We start from the raw sequence: 16261 nt of genomic DNA, 5'->3' as shown, positions 1-16261 counted from the left end.
CTAAAGCATAAAACTTACCGAGTACTCCAAGCCAAAACAGAAGCTAATTAGAAATCCATGCATGATCCTAATTATACAGAAATGCCTAATGCAAAACATGCAAAAGTGCAACTATAGCAGGCTCGGCTATTCTAAACATGGCATATGAAATGCTACAGCTAACATGTATTCAACTTGGAATTAAAAATACAATGCAGTTAGTATGATGCGCCGAACCCGGTGCATGCACAACAGATGAATGAATGCAAACATGCTATCATACTGTATGCTAATTGAGACATGCCCTAATCTAACCATCATAAGCGGATAAATAAAAGGGAGAAAGACGTGGGGTTGGAAGACATACATCACACACACGCACACTTATTACAATATTGCCCTCGCGCGGAGGGTCCGAAAGAATAATACAGTTCCGAATAAATATTATAGTCCAAATAATTATAGAATCCTAATTAATTAACAAATTAAACTAAGAAAGCTGTAAACTATCATGCGAGCTAGGGACTGCCTTGACTCCGTTCCGGATGATGAATGGTGTATGCTCGGGTCGCTTGGCACGGAAATCCACTCTGATGCCCCAATTAGCCTCTGTTTTGCAATAATTTTTTGGAAAGCGCGCCAAGCCCCGGAAGACTGCTGATTCTTGATTTGCTGCAACAGAGAGCAGGAAAGGGACATGGCAATGTATTTTCACAAATGTATGCATGCCTCGATCCTCGTGCCACCAATCACGCATCTCAATGCATGATGGCCGATGAGTCGAATTGTGCAACTCAATATAGAATGAATGCATATGAAAACACAACAAGACCTAAACTCCATCATGGATAATTCAGAGTGTCGGTGACTGGGAATAGAGACACGTTCCGTCACTCGAAGTACGAAACGTCCCTCGTTTCCCATGCTCGGGCTAACTCCTATCCCAAACACAATGCAATATGCATGACATGCATGAATGCAACTAATATACAACCTAGCATGCACAATGCTATGAAATAGCATATACGATGCACAAGGTAACATGGCATACACAATGCGCTAACATGCAACCTAGCATACACAATGCTATGGAATGAAATGGCATACACAATGCACAATGGACTTACACCAACATGAGTGGACCTCAACCGCACTCACATAGGAGGCCATTAGATGAAAATGAGACAACTCGAGATGCGTGCACGCATGCACGCAAACCGAGGACCGACCCCAAGGCACCAAATGCCACTCTAACAAGACATGGCAAGGCATGAAATATGATATCCAAACATGCAAATTTCAGAAGCGAAATATGATGCAAAACAACCCCGAATCATGGAAACATGGCACCTGATGCATGAAATGGTACCCGAAATGCAAAATTAGGCATACGCAATGACCTATAGCTATACAAAGCACGCATTATTTGATCATGAAGCATGAAGAAAGATTCAAGGCAGTCCCAAAACAAGCATATTTACAGTTTTAAGAAAGGCCAAATAGTGAACACAAATGGGGCTAAGCTAACATGCAAAAATGGCTCCGAAAGAGAGATAATGAAGCAAGTGGAAGCTGCTGTCCCTAAACATAGAAGGGCCCTTCTACAATGTTGAAGAGGGGCCCAAAATATGGTATTCTACAGTTGGTGGCCGAGCCAAAAACAGTACACAAGCATGCTCAAAATACTATACAAAATAAGGCCTAAAAAGAGGTCTAAACACAAGGAGGAAAAAGGAAACATCAAACAGCAAAAGACCCTTGATGAAACATGAAGAGGGGGTCAAAATAAGGCCATTTAAAGTTTGGACCAAAGTCCAGAAACGCAAACGCAAGGGGCTAACGAATCATGCAAAAATGAGGCCAAAAGAGGGATATAAAGGCAAGTGGAAAATGGAAGCCACAAACAGTGATGAGCCCTTCAACAATGTTGAAGAAGGGCTCAAAATAATCTTCTTTACGGTTCGGACTAGAGCTCAAAAAAGTTTACATATAGGCCTAAAATAATATGTAAGAAAATGGCATACAAAGGAGGTAATGAAGCAAGTGCAAAAAGGGAGCCTCAAACAGTGAGAGGCCCTAAACAAACATGAAATAGAGCTCAAAAAAATGATATTTTCAGTTAGGGTTGGTGCCCCAACATGCAAGCACAAAGAGCTAAGATGTGAACCAAGAAAAGGGTCAAAAAGGGGAGAAGAGGACTTACCCTTGAAGACTAATCTTTGACAGCGTTTTGGACCAAGAAATGCTGCCTGTAGACACCCCATTTTTGACCGCCCTTAAGACTTGGGCACTACTGATGGTTTGCTCCGTGTTGAGAGATGTGCAGGGCAAAGATTCAATTTCTTTGGCAAGGAGAGAGGCAAATCCTTCAAAACACTTTGTTTAGGGGTTTGGAGTTGAAGAAAAGAGGAAAGGAGAGGAGAAAACTGGTCTGGGAAAAGTTCGGCATGAATCCGGGTAGAAAGCAAGTCGAGCAGCCCTCGCTGAATCGGGCTTATCTATCTGTACACTTGGATTTTAGCTATGGAACCACCACCGTCGGAAAGCTCACTTCCGGGGCTTCATTTTGCACTCAAGAATCTCCTAGAACCAAGTCCGGGTGGGGGAGATATGATCAGTTGAAGTCGGGCATCATCCCGGTTGGATCGAATCTGCGCGGCTTCACGGAAAAGGGCATAACTTTTTGGACAGAAGGAATTTTAATGCAAGGTTTGCGCCATTGGAAAGCTAACTTCCGGGGCTTCAATTTGGACATCCACCAGCACTTTTTTGACCTCACCGGCCACCCATCGGCACTCTGTTTGTGCCGGCCGGCAATTTATTGTGCCGACCGGCCATTTATTGTGCCGACCGGCACTTTATTGTGCTGACCGGCAATTTTTGCTAGCCGACGGCCTTCCGGAGCATTCTGCAGATTGAGTGGATTACAGCTGTGCCAGCTGGAATGCACAGAATTGATCCCCCACGTGCATGTGTGCTTGTTTTGCACCCTTTGCACACCTTTGGCCCCTTTTCTTGCACCCTTTGCTCAAGGCTTCTTGAGGAAGCCTTGACCCCTTTTCTTGGCTTCCTCAAGAAGCCTACCAGCTGTCCAAGCTTCTCCAATAAGCCTTGAACCCCTTTGACCCTTTGAAGCTTGTCTTAGAAGCTTAGCTTTGCTTATATAAGCACCTCTCCTCCTCCTTTGTTTAGGTTAGAGATTTGAGGCAACAAAAAACCAGAGATATATAGATATATCTGATATACATACACACAACCCTTGATCTCTCTCTATATCTCTCCCATTCAACCATCAAACACCCTTGTTCTTGGGCCATTTCTTCATCAACTCATAGCACAAGGCATCCAACGCCTATTCCAACAGCTTGAGGCTGTTCTCCAGAGCTTAGGAGCACCTAAACTTGGTCCAAGAGGTGCTGGTTCATTGGTCTTCAAGGGTGAGTCATCATCTTCCCTTTTCTAGCCTTTTCTTGCTTCATATTTAAGCCATAGTTGCTTGCACTTTTGGGCTCCGACCTAAACTTCAAATCATCATATTTTGAGGTCCTCTTCATGTTTGATTGAGGACCTCTTGCTGTTTGAGGACAGTAGCTTGCACTTGCTTCAATATCCTCCTTTTATGCCATAATCTTGCATGTATTTTTTGGCCTGTGTATGATCTGTTTTAGAGCCTGATGTAAACTGAAAATAGGCTTATTTTGAGCCCCTCTTCAACATTGAAGAAGGGCTCAACACTGTTTGGGACTTCCATGTTGTACTTCCCTTTATATCCTCTTTTTGGCCCCATTTTTGTATGTCTTGGCAGCCCCTGATGTTGCTGTTTTTGGACCTTGGTCCGAACTAAAAGTGGCTTTATTTTGACCTCCTGAACATGTTTTATTAAGGGTATTTTCTTGTTTGGTGAATGTTTTGTATACCTCATGATATAGCCACTTTTGAGCCTCATTTTTGCATTGCATTTCTAATATATTTGCATACTGTTTTCGGGGCTGCCATGAACTGTAAATGTGCATATTTTGGGCCCCTATTCAATGTTGTTGAAGGGCCCTAACATGTTTTGGGACAGCAGCTGTGAGTTGCTTCATAATCTCATGTTTAGGGCCGTTTTTGTATGCCATTGTTGCCCTATGTTTGTTTGCTTTTTGGCCATGAGTTGTACTAGTAAAATGCTTGTCTCAGGGCTGCCTTGCTTCTGTCTTCATGCTCCATGTCCATGTTGTGCATGCTTTGTATAGCTGTAGGCCATTGCGTATGCCTAATTTTGCATTTCGGGTCGCATGTCATGCATCGGGTGCCATTTTGCCATGATTCGGGGCTGTTTCGGGTCATGTTTAGCCTCTGAAATTCGCATGCGAATTTTCCATGTTTGTGCCTTTCAAATGCGTCGAAAAGTCGCTTCATTATGCTTAAGTCTTGGACCATGTATCTATGCATGTTTGCATGTCATTTGCCTCCATGCACTTAGCACTTTGGCCACTGTTTTAGGCCTATTTGAGGCTGCCTAATTCATGTTTAAGTCCATCTTCTATTTGGTTTGCATGCTTACCTTGCATGTTTGCTTGTAAGCTTTGCATGATTACATTGCATTGTTCATGTTGCATGATAGCTAACATGCTTAGGTTGCATTGCATCAGCATGCATTCCTTGTCCCTTGATTTGGGTGATAGGGATTGGGAGTTTTGTTTGATTGGTTTGCATACATTTGAAACCAAAGTTGCATACTTGGTTCTTTGGGCCATCATGCATGGAAATGCGTGATTGGTGGTCCGGGAACCGAGGCACATGTCCCTTTGAGTCATTACAATGATAAGAGACATGGTTGGTGCATACATGCCTTGAATTGTGCTGCCATGCCTTGTTTTGCCCTCTGTTGCTGTGAGTTGCAGGTTCTGCAGGAATAATCTGCCGACCGGCAGTGTAAGGTGCCGGCCGGCAATCTTTTCTCTGCCGACGGATTCAATTTTGTGCCGATGGATACACATCAGTGCCGGTGGTGATTCCACTCAGCCGGTGGTACTCCCCAGTGCCCAGGGATGCAACCTTGAGGTTTTGACAGCCTCCAGAAGAGTGAAAGAAGGAAAACAGAGGCAGCTTGCGCATGGCGGCGCGCTTTCCGAGGCGTTTTCTTGTTTTAATTAGTTTAGTTAATTCGTTAATTTAATTAATTAATTTGTAATATTTAATTAGCTTGCGTAGTTAATTAATTTGTAATATTTATTCGGTCCCTCCGAGTGAGGGAACATCTGTAATAAGTGTGCGTGAGTGTGTCTATGTCTTCCAACCTCACGTCTTTCTTCCCTTTTATTTACCTGCTTATGATGGTAGATTAGGGCATATTTATTTTAGCATACCTTATGCTATGCATGCGTGCATTCATGCATTTGTTGACATGCACCGGGCTCGGTACATCACGCTAACTGCATTTGTACTTCAATTTACAAATCGAATATGTGATAATTGATCGCATTACATATGCCATGCTTAGGTTAACCGAGCCTATCTAAATTGCATCTTGTATGTGTTGCATTAGGCAATTTAACATGAACTAGGACACGCACATTTTTGCTAACTAGTTTGCTGTTTTGGCACGGAGTACTAGGTAAGCTTTTATGCTTTAGCATATCGCATGCGTGTGAATGTTGCCATGATAGCATGATTACCATGAGGCTAGCTGCTTATGTGATATAACTGCTTGTATGCCTGTGGATGGAGGTTGAATTACCTAAATTGGAATAATACATTAAAACTGTGAGTTTTAAGCCCACTAGATAGTGGCAAAATCATCTTTTCTAAAAAGCCCACTTGAGGGTGGCAAAATCTGCATTTTAGCCTACTTACGAGTAGCAAACCATTTTCAAAACAAACATGAAATGTTTTGTTCCAATTTGGGCGATTTGGTCTATACTTGTTTGCTGCGCGCATAACATAGTAATTCTAGGCTAATAACCGGTTTAAGAACACATAACGTTTTCAAAATTGGATATCACGGTTAGTAGAGGCCGGTCTTCGGACCGGGCGAAAGGGGGTGCTCATAGCTGACCTTCCCCGATCGTACCCAAGCTCCCGAGCCGAGACAACTCCGGTGATGACGGACATGTGGCCTTCGGCACCGAGTCAGGGTTTCCTAAATTCCCCCATTTTAAAATATTTAGGTGGCGACTCTGTATCTGGCAAAGCAGTCCATGTTTGGCACTACTTTTTCAAAAATCTGTTTCTCAAAACGATTTGCCAGATTTGGACTCTTTGGTTCAGATTAAGAACCGTGACACAAATTGAGAGTCCGAACTGTAGCACGAGGCCCACGCGGGCGCTGTTACAGTTTCTGGCGACTCTGCTGGGGAATTTTTAGAGAGTTTGACTCGAACTCGTGATATTCTGTTTTGACTTCATTTATGTGCTTCTTTGCATTGCATGTGCATTGGTGCGCCTAGGAACACAGTGTTTGCCATCTGCCATTCCTGAACGGTTTGCCGGAGGCTTGTCTTGTCAAGGCATGTCCATAAGGCTGACCGGCTATGGGCTCTGACAGTATGGGAACACAAACCCCGGTTTTACCGGGGCACCCTTTTTGACCATTCGACCTAGTGCATATTCGGAATCCGTAGTGACCATTCCAAACTAGGACAGGTTGCTTACCCGATGTTAGGTTGTTTGAAACCGCTGTGTGCGTAGTAAAACCCTAGCTCCTGACAAAATAGGACAGGGAAACCCTACCCCAACATAGGGGTGTTTTGGCTCTCTCTTACTTGCTATGTGCTTTTAGAGTGTATCTCTATAGGAAAGCATATATCAGTTTGCAAGTTTTGGCATCAGGCCTGTGGGCATCAGTATTTGGGGAATCAGTTTTACCTGAGGGTATCAATTTTGGGACAGATATTTGGGGAACAGTGATCAGTGTTGAGCACAGTCATTCCACCATGATCATATCCGTTCCAGTAAAATTGAGCTGAGATGTTGTTTGTTTCCTCTTTTGCAAGGTAGTCCTGGAACCATAGCTTCAGAAGGCTCCGATATCCCCCGGGTACATTGGACTAGTGTTGATAGACTTTGTTAGGTCAGAAATTCAATTCAAGGGCAACCAGTGTTCTTTCGCTGAGGCAAGGCAAAGAAAGGCCAGACAGGGCTCATTGGTTCATCTGATCCGACAGTCACCAGTCACATCACCTTTGTTCGGACTCAGCAGACCATGACGGCACAGGGTTCAGAAGAATTTGTGGCCGTGATAGCAGCGTTAAATCAGGGAACTGCCATGCAGGCTGAGACCAGTATTGAAACGCAGCGCCCATCTGGGGTATCTGCCTCATATCCAGCTTTGGGACCCCAGCCAAACTTTGACCCACTTCCGCCGGTTGAAGATTTGCAGTGTCTGAATTCTCGGGAAAGGTTGATTCAAGCTCAGGTGCTCAGACCCCTGGTGCAGCCTACTGAGAGGCTTCGACCCTTTCATGTTAATGAGCTCAATCCGACTACAGTGAAGATCGCGAACCTTGAGAAGCAATTCAAAAAGGCCCAGGGCCTTAACTCCATTCCCGACATTGAGGACGGGCACATCGAGGCTGCCGTTCGGCTCCCAGACAGATTCAAAATGCCATATATTGACCGTTTCGACGGGTCTGGAGATCCAATGGTACATATCCGACTTTTCTTGGATGTCCTAAAGCCGATGGGACTGACTAAGCCACAGAAACTCTCTCTATATGGAAGAACCCTGTCGGGTGTAGCAGCCACTTGGTACACTAAGTTGGAGGACAAAGTGAAGCAAGACTGGGAAGAATTGGCTGAGGCCTTTGTTGATCAGTATTCCTACAATACCCAAGTTGAAATGACCATGCAAGAGCTTGAAACAACCCGCCAGAACCCAACAGAGCCTTTTGTGGAATTTGTAGCAAGGTGGAGGGCAAAGGCAGCACAGATGACAGATCGTCCTTCTGAGAGGGATCAAGTGCAAATGATGGTGCGAAGCCTCGAGCATGATATGTTGCAAAAGTTGATAGTCGCTCCATTATTCACTTTCAAAAGTTTGCATGAACTGGGGGTTCAGGTCAAGAATGCATTCAACAGCGGGATCATTCCCAGAACGAGTGAACCGACAAGGAGGGCGATTGCAGGGAGTACCAATGTTGGTAGTAGCGTCATTCCCAAACCCACCGAGATCAATGCAGTCGCCATAGCCAACCCTTTTGCCAAACCAAGCCTGCAAACAGCCAGCCCAGCCCGAGCTCAGGGCAGAACTTTCACTCCCCTCTATATGAGCCTGACTAGCGCACTAAAAGCCTTGATGGAAAGAGGGCATCTCAAACCCCTCGATCCTCAACCTCTGCCTAACCCACTTCCAGCCAGACATAATCCTTCCAAGTACTGTATGTACCATCAGCAGCGCGGTCACGGCACCGACCGTTGCTATCGCCTTCGTCATGAGGTCCAAAATCTCATTGACAACCGGACGATAGCTCCACCTTCAGACCCCAATGACCAAGTACATCATCCACATCTCAATCTAATCCACACACTGGCCGTCTCTTACGACCCCAGCATGTACATCACCCCAGTCCATCTACCCATGCCTAATGTGTTTATCCCAGAGAGCCTAGACTTATGCATGATGGGCGCATTTGAACCCCAATCATCTCAAACCCATGAACCCACTACTTCTGAGCTGATGAGGATGATCGAAGATCTTCAGAGAACTGTGGCAGATCTGACCTTTGGGGTTTTGGCCCCATCATCAACCACATCACGTACCAGGGAGTTCATGTCTAAAGGCTCCCCAACTTTGGGACGAGTTGCATTGGAAGAAGGCCAATCTCTTGACAAAGTGGAGGCAAGTGGTAAGAACAAGGTAGGGGCAGGCATTGGTCCCCATGAACACCTTCAGTGGGATATTGAGGCTTTAAAAGCCGAAGGGCTGAACAAACAGCAAGTACTCGCAGTTGTCACAAAAACTGTAGATGACACTTTCGCCACTCAGAATGAGAGCAGTCTGAATCAAGAGGCAAGCCGGGAGAAGGGCCGCTGTACCAGAAATGTTCCTTTCAGCTCTAAACCCTCGCTCGGAAGAGATCAGCAAACCCAGTCAGCGCCTACCAATCCCTTTACTGGTGCGTCCAGTAAAACTCCACAAACTCCAAAATACCCACCTCGAGGCCAGAGGGTGTTCGCACCACTGTACATGTCTTTATCAGCAGCCTTGAGGGTCCTGATTAGAAAAGGGTATCTGAAACCTTTGGAGCCGCGACCACTGCCAGATAGACTTCCTCACTCCCATGATCCGACCAAGTACTGTGCCTTTCATCAGCAAGTCGGCCATGTCACTGATGTTTGTTTCCGTCTTCGCCACGAAATACAAGATCTGATTGACAATAAGGTCATCGTTGCACCAACGCAGCAAAGTCTATCGGCATTGGATCAGTGAACTTGGGGGATAATGTGAATATGTGATCGGGGGATGAACCAGCTGCGGGTGGCGCTCGATTTGCTCCAAATGTGGCATGTGGCACACACTGTTTTGAGCATTTGCGAATGCTACTTTCTGACTTGGGTATTGGGTCAGTTTTGTTGTTTTGTATATGGTCAGTCTTTTTGTACTAAGTCGGTCAGGTCTGTTTTGTTGTATCAAGTCAGTCCTGTTTTGTTAGAGTCAGGTGATTCTGGGGGTGTTACCTCGGGCATCACTATTTTGTTTTGTGTTTGTCTTTTCTCTTTCTTTTGAGTCTGTTTCTGCCATGGAGCCAGTTACACCAACAGTTATGAATGAAACAGTAGTAGTTTTTTTCATGCTTTTGTGCTTACTTCTGCCTTGTGCCAGTTGTGCCAGAAAGTCGAATGGAACGACAGTGCATTTCACCTGCTTCTCTGTGCTTTTAAATCATTGCATTGACCTAAGTTTTTCAAAGCTGTTTTTGAACATTGTGATGAAAACGAAGAGGAAGGAATTCCTCGGGTTTTTGCAAAAATTTGATCATTTGAGAGAAAGAGAGGCATATTAAGCCCTTAATGATAGAGATCATGCTTGTTAATATGAGTACTGAGAAGGATCCTGGCTTGATCCAGATTGGTCTCACACTGTCTTCAGCGCGAGCGACTAGTCGCTTTCTTAAAAGATTTCAAAAAGAATGTTTTGCGCGATCCTGCGAAGACCTGTGTGGAACCGCTCTTGAGGTTGTGCAGCCTAGGATCGCTCTCAGTCTCGGGACTCGACCCCTCATTTTCAAACCTCGGACTTAAATTCAGAATGGTCAATCGTCAACCATCAAAGGAGGCCCGTGTGGCCATATTTAAAGCAGCCCTCAAACTAGGGGCAGGGAAGTCAGATCAAAGGGGATCAGATGTTGCCAAAAGAGGCTTGCAAAGCTAGATCAGAAGTATCCCTGGAACTAGGGGCAAAAATGCCAAATGTGCTCGAAGAGCCGAAGATTGGTCGTCCTGCAAATCAATGAAGACTGGCAAGAATGCCAAACCCCAGAAGAGAAAAAAGAAGAAAGTATTGCTGAAGAACTACTGAGTTCCTATCCACAACACTAGGGGCAAATCCAGCCCCCATGGGATGGGCTCTTGCATTGTCAGCGAACAACAGTCACTCTCCTGGATTCAGACGGATTCGAGATCTTAGAACCATTTGACATGGACAAAGCTACACTTTTACCCTTGAGAGGCTCGCTGGGTCGAAAACCCGGAAGGGCGACCCAGGCAAAAGTTAGAGCAAGGAAAAAAGGAGAAGAACAAAAAAAGAAGAAGAAGAAAAATGCAAAGAACAAAAAAGAAATGAAGAAAAGATAAAAAAAAGAAAGAAAAACAAAAAAAGAAAGAAAAGAAAAGATGAAAAAGAAAGAAATGAAAAGAATTGAAAAGAAAAGAAAAACAAAGCTCGCAAGGTCGAAAACCCGCGACGGGCGCCTTGGCAAAAGTTAGAGCCTAAAAAAGGAGAGGTTAATACCCGAGTGTACCTTAAACCCCCGAACTACGTAAGGCTTGATTCCCATGTTTGGGATACGTAGGCAACTTCATTCTGAAGTCCAGCCACAAACACTTCCAAATCAATTGTGTCCATGTAATGGTTTTGATCATCTTTGCCTTCTCTATATCTGAGAGTTTGGTTGTGACCTTCACTGTGAAGACTGACTACAATGTGCTGCGGTGCCATTCAAACAAGGGGCAACTTTCCGTTGCCACGCAGCTCTCTTCGAGCAAGGCGGCAATTTTCCTCCAAATCTGAGGTTGTGCGTCTCAAGAGCGGGTTCCGTGCTTGTTAAGCATCGGCCGTTTGCAAAAATAGTTTTTGAGAATTTTTTACTGAGGTTGACTAATTTTCTCGAAAATTGTTCCATATTTTCCAAAAACTGGACCATTTCTTGGACCCAAAAAAGGAAAATTTTCAGTGCTCATAGCCTGACTTGCATGATTTCAAATCAAAAATCGAACAAGTGTGTTAATCTAACTCTCATGTTGGTCAAAATTGTTTTAGTAGAAAACCAAAACAAAAAATGGTCAAAATAATGAACTAGGGGCACATTTGAGTCAGGCTTCCTGTCTTTTTCCCTGTTATCAATGCATTTGCCAGAAAGGGCACTCTACTTGCCGGAAAGGGCACAACTGAAGTCAACAACAAAGGGCTGAAAGCTCTCTCATCCTCCAAGCAACGAGGTATCAAGACAAGTGCGAAGCACGAACTGGAATGGGGCGAGATATTCCACTCCCTCATCGGACAGATCTGATCATGTCCGAACTTCCTAGCAGAGCATCATCAACTGATGTCAGCTACAGATTTGCTACATACCCAGTTGTAGCGCAACCCCTCTGTGGGAGGAATTCACTGTTGTGAACAAGAATCAAAAGCTGGTAGAATACCAGGGGCAAGGGCCCACGACCTCCTGTTTACCCATCAACCACCCAGGGGAGGGATTGAAAAAAATGAGAGATTGAAGAATAGAGAGATGTGCGATGAGAGAAAAAGTAAGAAAATGGCTTTTTCAGAAAAACAGAGCCTGAGGGCCGAGCAATGTGAGAATCACAAATGAGAAAGGGTGGGAAACAATACCCGGGGAAACAGGCTCCATGTGCACATTTGAGTCTTGTGTTTTATTTTGTCTGTCTCGATTCTTGTTTTGAGTCGCTTCGAGTGTTACTCGATGTGTTTAGGTTGTTTACCTTTGTTTTTCCCTTGTTGAGTCGTTTTGGCTGTGGCCAGTCGTCGGCTCAATACCCGGTTATGAACTCATTTCTCAATTTCCAAAAAAAATCAATCAAATCATCTTGTGCTCAGAGTGCTGTGCCATTCTCCACATTTGTGCAAAACAGTATTTGTTCTTTCATAAAACTGCAGGGCCCACCCCCGATAAGTGTGAACAGTAGAACAAGGACCTATCTGAAGCTATGTAGGTTCCAGACTGCAAAGCAAAAGAAAAAAAAGAGAAAGGAAAATTTGGAGCATCTCAGGGTGTTCCAGCTTTGGCAAGATCCGAGACTGCATTTCAGGTGCACCTTCCCAGACCTCGCCATTTCTCTGGAGTATGAGTGTATCTCGATCCCAAGTGTAAGCCTGCTTCAAGTCGGAATGGCAATTAAAGCAGCAGCAGATGTTATCTCTTGCCAACATAAACAGGGTGTGCCCTTTTTGAGCTGAGTGTGTTACAAAGTCCTCCGAAAGGTAAATCGAAGGCACCGGAGTACATGTTTGATGCCCTTCCATTGCATAGAATGTGCACTTTCATATACATTTCTGTGACATGTGTGCCGCACATCGTTATGGTTCATGCATAGAATATGCTTGCTTTCGATTCTGCGTAGAATATGCTCCTACTTCTTGCATAGAAAATGCTCGTATCTTTTGCATAGAAAATGCACTCTTCCACACTTGCATAGAAAATGCACCTCATTTGCATAGAACATGCATTCACTCGCACTATCTTGTGCACTTACACTTTGTATCTCACTAGCACTGTCTTGTGCATCTTGTGGTTGTATCTCATTCGCACTATTTTGTGCATTGCATTTCAATCGCGCTGTTTAGCGTATCGCACTGTTTAGTGCATTTCAAAATCAACCGCGCTGTTTAGCGTATCGCACTGTTTAGTGCATTTCAAATCACTCGCGCTGTTTAGCGTATCGCACTGTTCAGTGCATTTCAATCGCGCTATTTTGCGTATCGCACTGTTTTGTGCAGCTACATTCGTGCTATTTTGCGTATTGCACTGTTTTGTGCAGTTTATCATTCGTGCTATTTTGCGCACCTCAATCGCACTGTTTTGTGCAGTTTATCATTCGCGCTATTTTGCGCACCTCAATCGCACTGTTTTGTGCAGTTTATCATTCGCGCTATTTTGCGTATTGCACTGTTTTGTGCAGTTTATCATTCGCGCTATTTTGCGCACCTCAATCGCACTGTTTTGTGCAGTTTATCATTCGCGCTATTTTGCGCATCGCATTATTTTGTGCAGTTTACAATTCGTGCTATTTTGCACATCGCACTGTTTTGTGCAGTTTACATTTCGCGCTATTTCGCGCACCTCAATTGCACTGTCTTGTGCATTTCAAATCACTCGCGCTTTCTTGCGCATCGCACTGTTTTGTGCAGTTTATCACTCGCGCTGTTTAGCGTATCGCACTGTCTTGTGCATTTCAAATCACTCGCGCTTTCTTGCGCATCGCACTATTTTGTGCAGTTTACACTCGCGCTCTTTTGCGTATCGCACTATCTTGTGCATTTCATTACATGCTCTCTCTCATCTTGCATAGAAAATGATTGTAGCATTTGTCAGTTCATTGCGTCGCACTATTTTGTGCACCTTACTTGCATTTTGCATGCATTCTATCGCGCTATCTTGCGCACCTCACTTGTACTTGTTAGTACATTGCATTGTTTTGAATACAAACCGGCTTCGCGAAAGCGTATAAGTCCAATTACAAACCGGCTTCACGTAGCGTATAAGTCCAACTTTCAAAATCGGCTTCGCGTAGCGTATAAGTCCAACTTTCAAAACTGGCTTCGCGTAGCGTATAAGTCCAACTTTCAAAACCGGCTTCGCGTAGCGTATAAGTCCAACTTTCAAACCGGCTTTGCGTAGCATATAAGTCCAATGTTCAAACCGGCTTCGCGTGGCGTATAAGTCCAATTATCAAAGTCTTCCTGCATATCATTTGCATCCTGCCCCTGAACTACGCTGGTTTGATTCCTTGCAAAGGGATACGTAGGCAGCCTGTGGGCACAACCATTCATTCATCGGTATTTTGTTTGTTTGTCCAAGTCTTCGGCCTTGTCAAAAATGGTTCGTCTCTGGGCTTTGACATTCACTCCCGTCATTGTTATGACTTTCGAGTTCTGTCAAAGAGGGGCAACTGTAGACACCCCATTTTTGACCGCCCTTAAGACTTGGGCACTACTGATGGTTTGCTCCGTGTTGAGAGATGTGCAGGGCAAAGATTCAATTTCTTTGGCAAGGAGAGAGGCAAATCCTTCAAAACACTTTGTTTAGGGGTTTGGAGTTGAAGAAAAGAGGAAAGGAGAGGAGAAAACTGGTCTGGGAAAAGTTCGGCATGAATCCGGGTAGAAAGCAAGTCGAGCAGCCCTCGCTGAATCGGGTTTATCTATCTGTACACTTGGATTTTAGCTATGGAACCACCACCGTCGGAAAGCTCACTTCCGGGGCTTCATTTTGCACTCAAGAATCTCCTAGAACCAAGTCCGGGTGGGGGAGATATGATCAGTTGAAGTCGGGCATCATCCCGGTTGGATCGAATCTGCGCGGCTTCACGGAAAAGGGCATAACTTTTTGGACAGAAGGAATTTTAATGCAAGGTTTGCGCCATTGGAAAGCTAACTTCCGGGGCTTCAATTTGGACATCCACCGGCACTTTTTTGACCTCACCGGCCACCCATCGGCACTCTGTTTGTGCCGGCCGGCAATTTATTGTGCCGACCGGCACTTTATTGTGCTGACCGGCAATTTTTGCTAGCCGACGGCCTTCCGGAGCATTCTGCAGATTGAGTGGATTACAGCTGTGCCAGCTGGAATGCACAGAATTGATCCCCCACGTGCATGTGTGCTTGTTTTGCACCCTTTGCACACCTTTGGCCCCTTTTCTTGCACCCTTTGCTCAAGGCTTCTTGAGGAAGCCTTGACCCCTTTTCTTGGCTTCCTCAAGAAGCCTACCAGCTGTCCAAGCTTCTCCAATAAGCCTTGAACCCCTTTGACCCTTTGAAGCTTGTCTTAGAAGCTTAGCTTTGCTTATATAAGCACCTCTCCTCCTCCTTTGTTTAGGTTAGAGATTTGAGGCAACAAAAAACCAGAGATATATAGATATATCTGATATACATACACACAACCCTTGATCTCTCTCTATATCTCTCCCATTCAACCATCAAACACCCTTGTTCTTGGGCCATTTCTTCATCAACTCATAGCACAAGGCATCCAACGCCTATTCCAACAGCTTGAGGCTGTTCTCCAGAGCTTAGGAGCACCTAAACTTGGTCCAAGAGGTGCTGGTTCATTGGTCTTCAAGGGTGAGTCATCATCTTCCCTTTTCTAGCCTTTTCTTGCTTCATATTTAAGCCATAGTTGCTTGCACTTTTGGGCTCCGACCTAAACTTCAAATCATCATATTTTGAGGTCCTCTTCATGTTTGATTGAGGACCTCTTGCTGTTTGAGGACAGTAGCTTGCACTTGCTTCAATATCCTCCTTTTATGCCATAATCTTGCATGTATTTTTTGGCCTGTGTATGATCTGTTTTAGAGCCTGATGTAAACTGAAAATAGGCTTATTTTGAGCCCCTCTTCAACATTGAAGAAGGGCTCAACACTGTTTGGGACTTCCATGTTGTACTTCCCTTTATATCCTCTTTTTGGCCCCATTTTTGTATGTCTTGGCAGCCCCTGATGTTGCTGTTTTTGGACCTTGGTCCGAACTAAAAGTGGCTTTATTTTGACCTCCTGAACATGTTTTATTAAGGGTATTTTCTTGTTTGGTGAATGTTTTGTATACCTCATGATATAGCCACTTTTGAGCCTCATTTTTGCATTGCATTTCTAATATATTTGCATACTGTTTTCGGGGCTGCCATGAACTGTAAATGTGCATATTTTGGGCCCCTATTCAATGTTGTTGAAGGGCCCTAACATGTTTTGGGACAGCAGCTGTGAGTTGCTTCATAATCTCATGTTTAGGGCCGTTTTTGTATGCCATTGTTGCCCTATGTTTGTTTGCTTTTTGGCCATGAGTTGTACTAGTAAAATGCTTGTCTCAGGGCTGCCTTGCTTCTGTCTTCATGCTCCATGTCCATGTTGT

Source organism: Camellia sinensis, chromosome 5, assembly GCF_055761805.1.
Source record: "Camellia sinensis isolate YWXY chromosome 5, ASM5576180v1, whole genome shotgun sequence".
Lineage (NCBI taxonomy): Eukaryota > Viridiplantae > Streptophyta > Magnoliopsida > Ericales > Theaceae > Camellia > Camellia sinensis.
The sequence above is the reverse complement of the archived record's forward strand: the minus strand, read 5'-3'. Positions refer to the sequence as shown.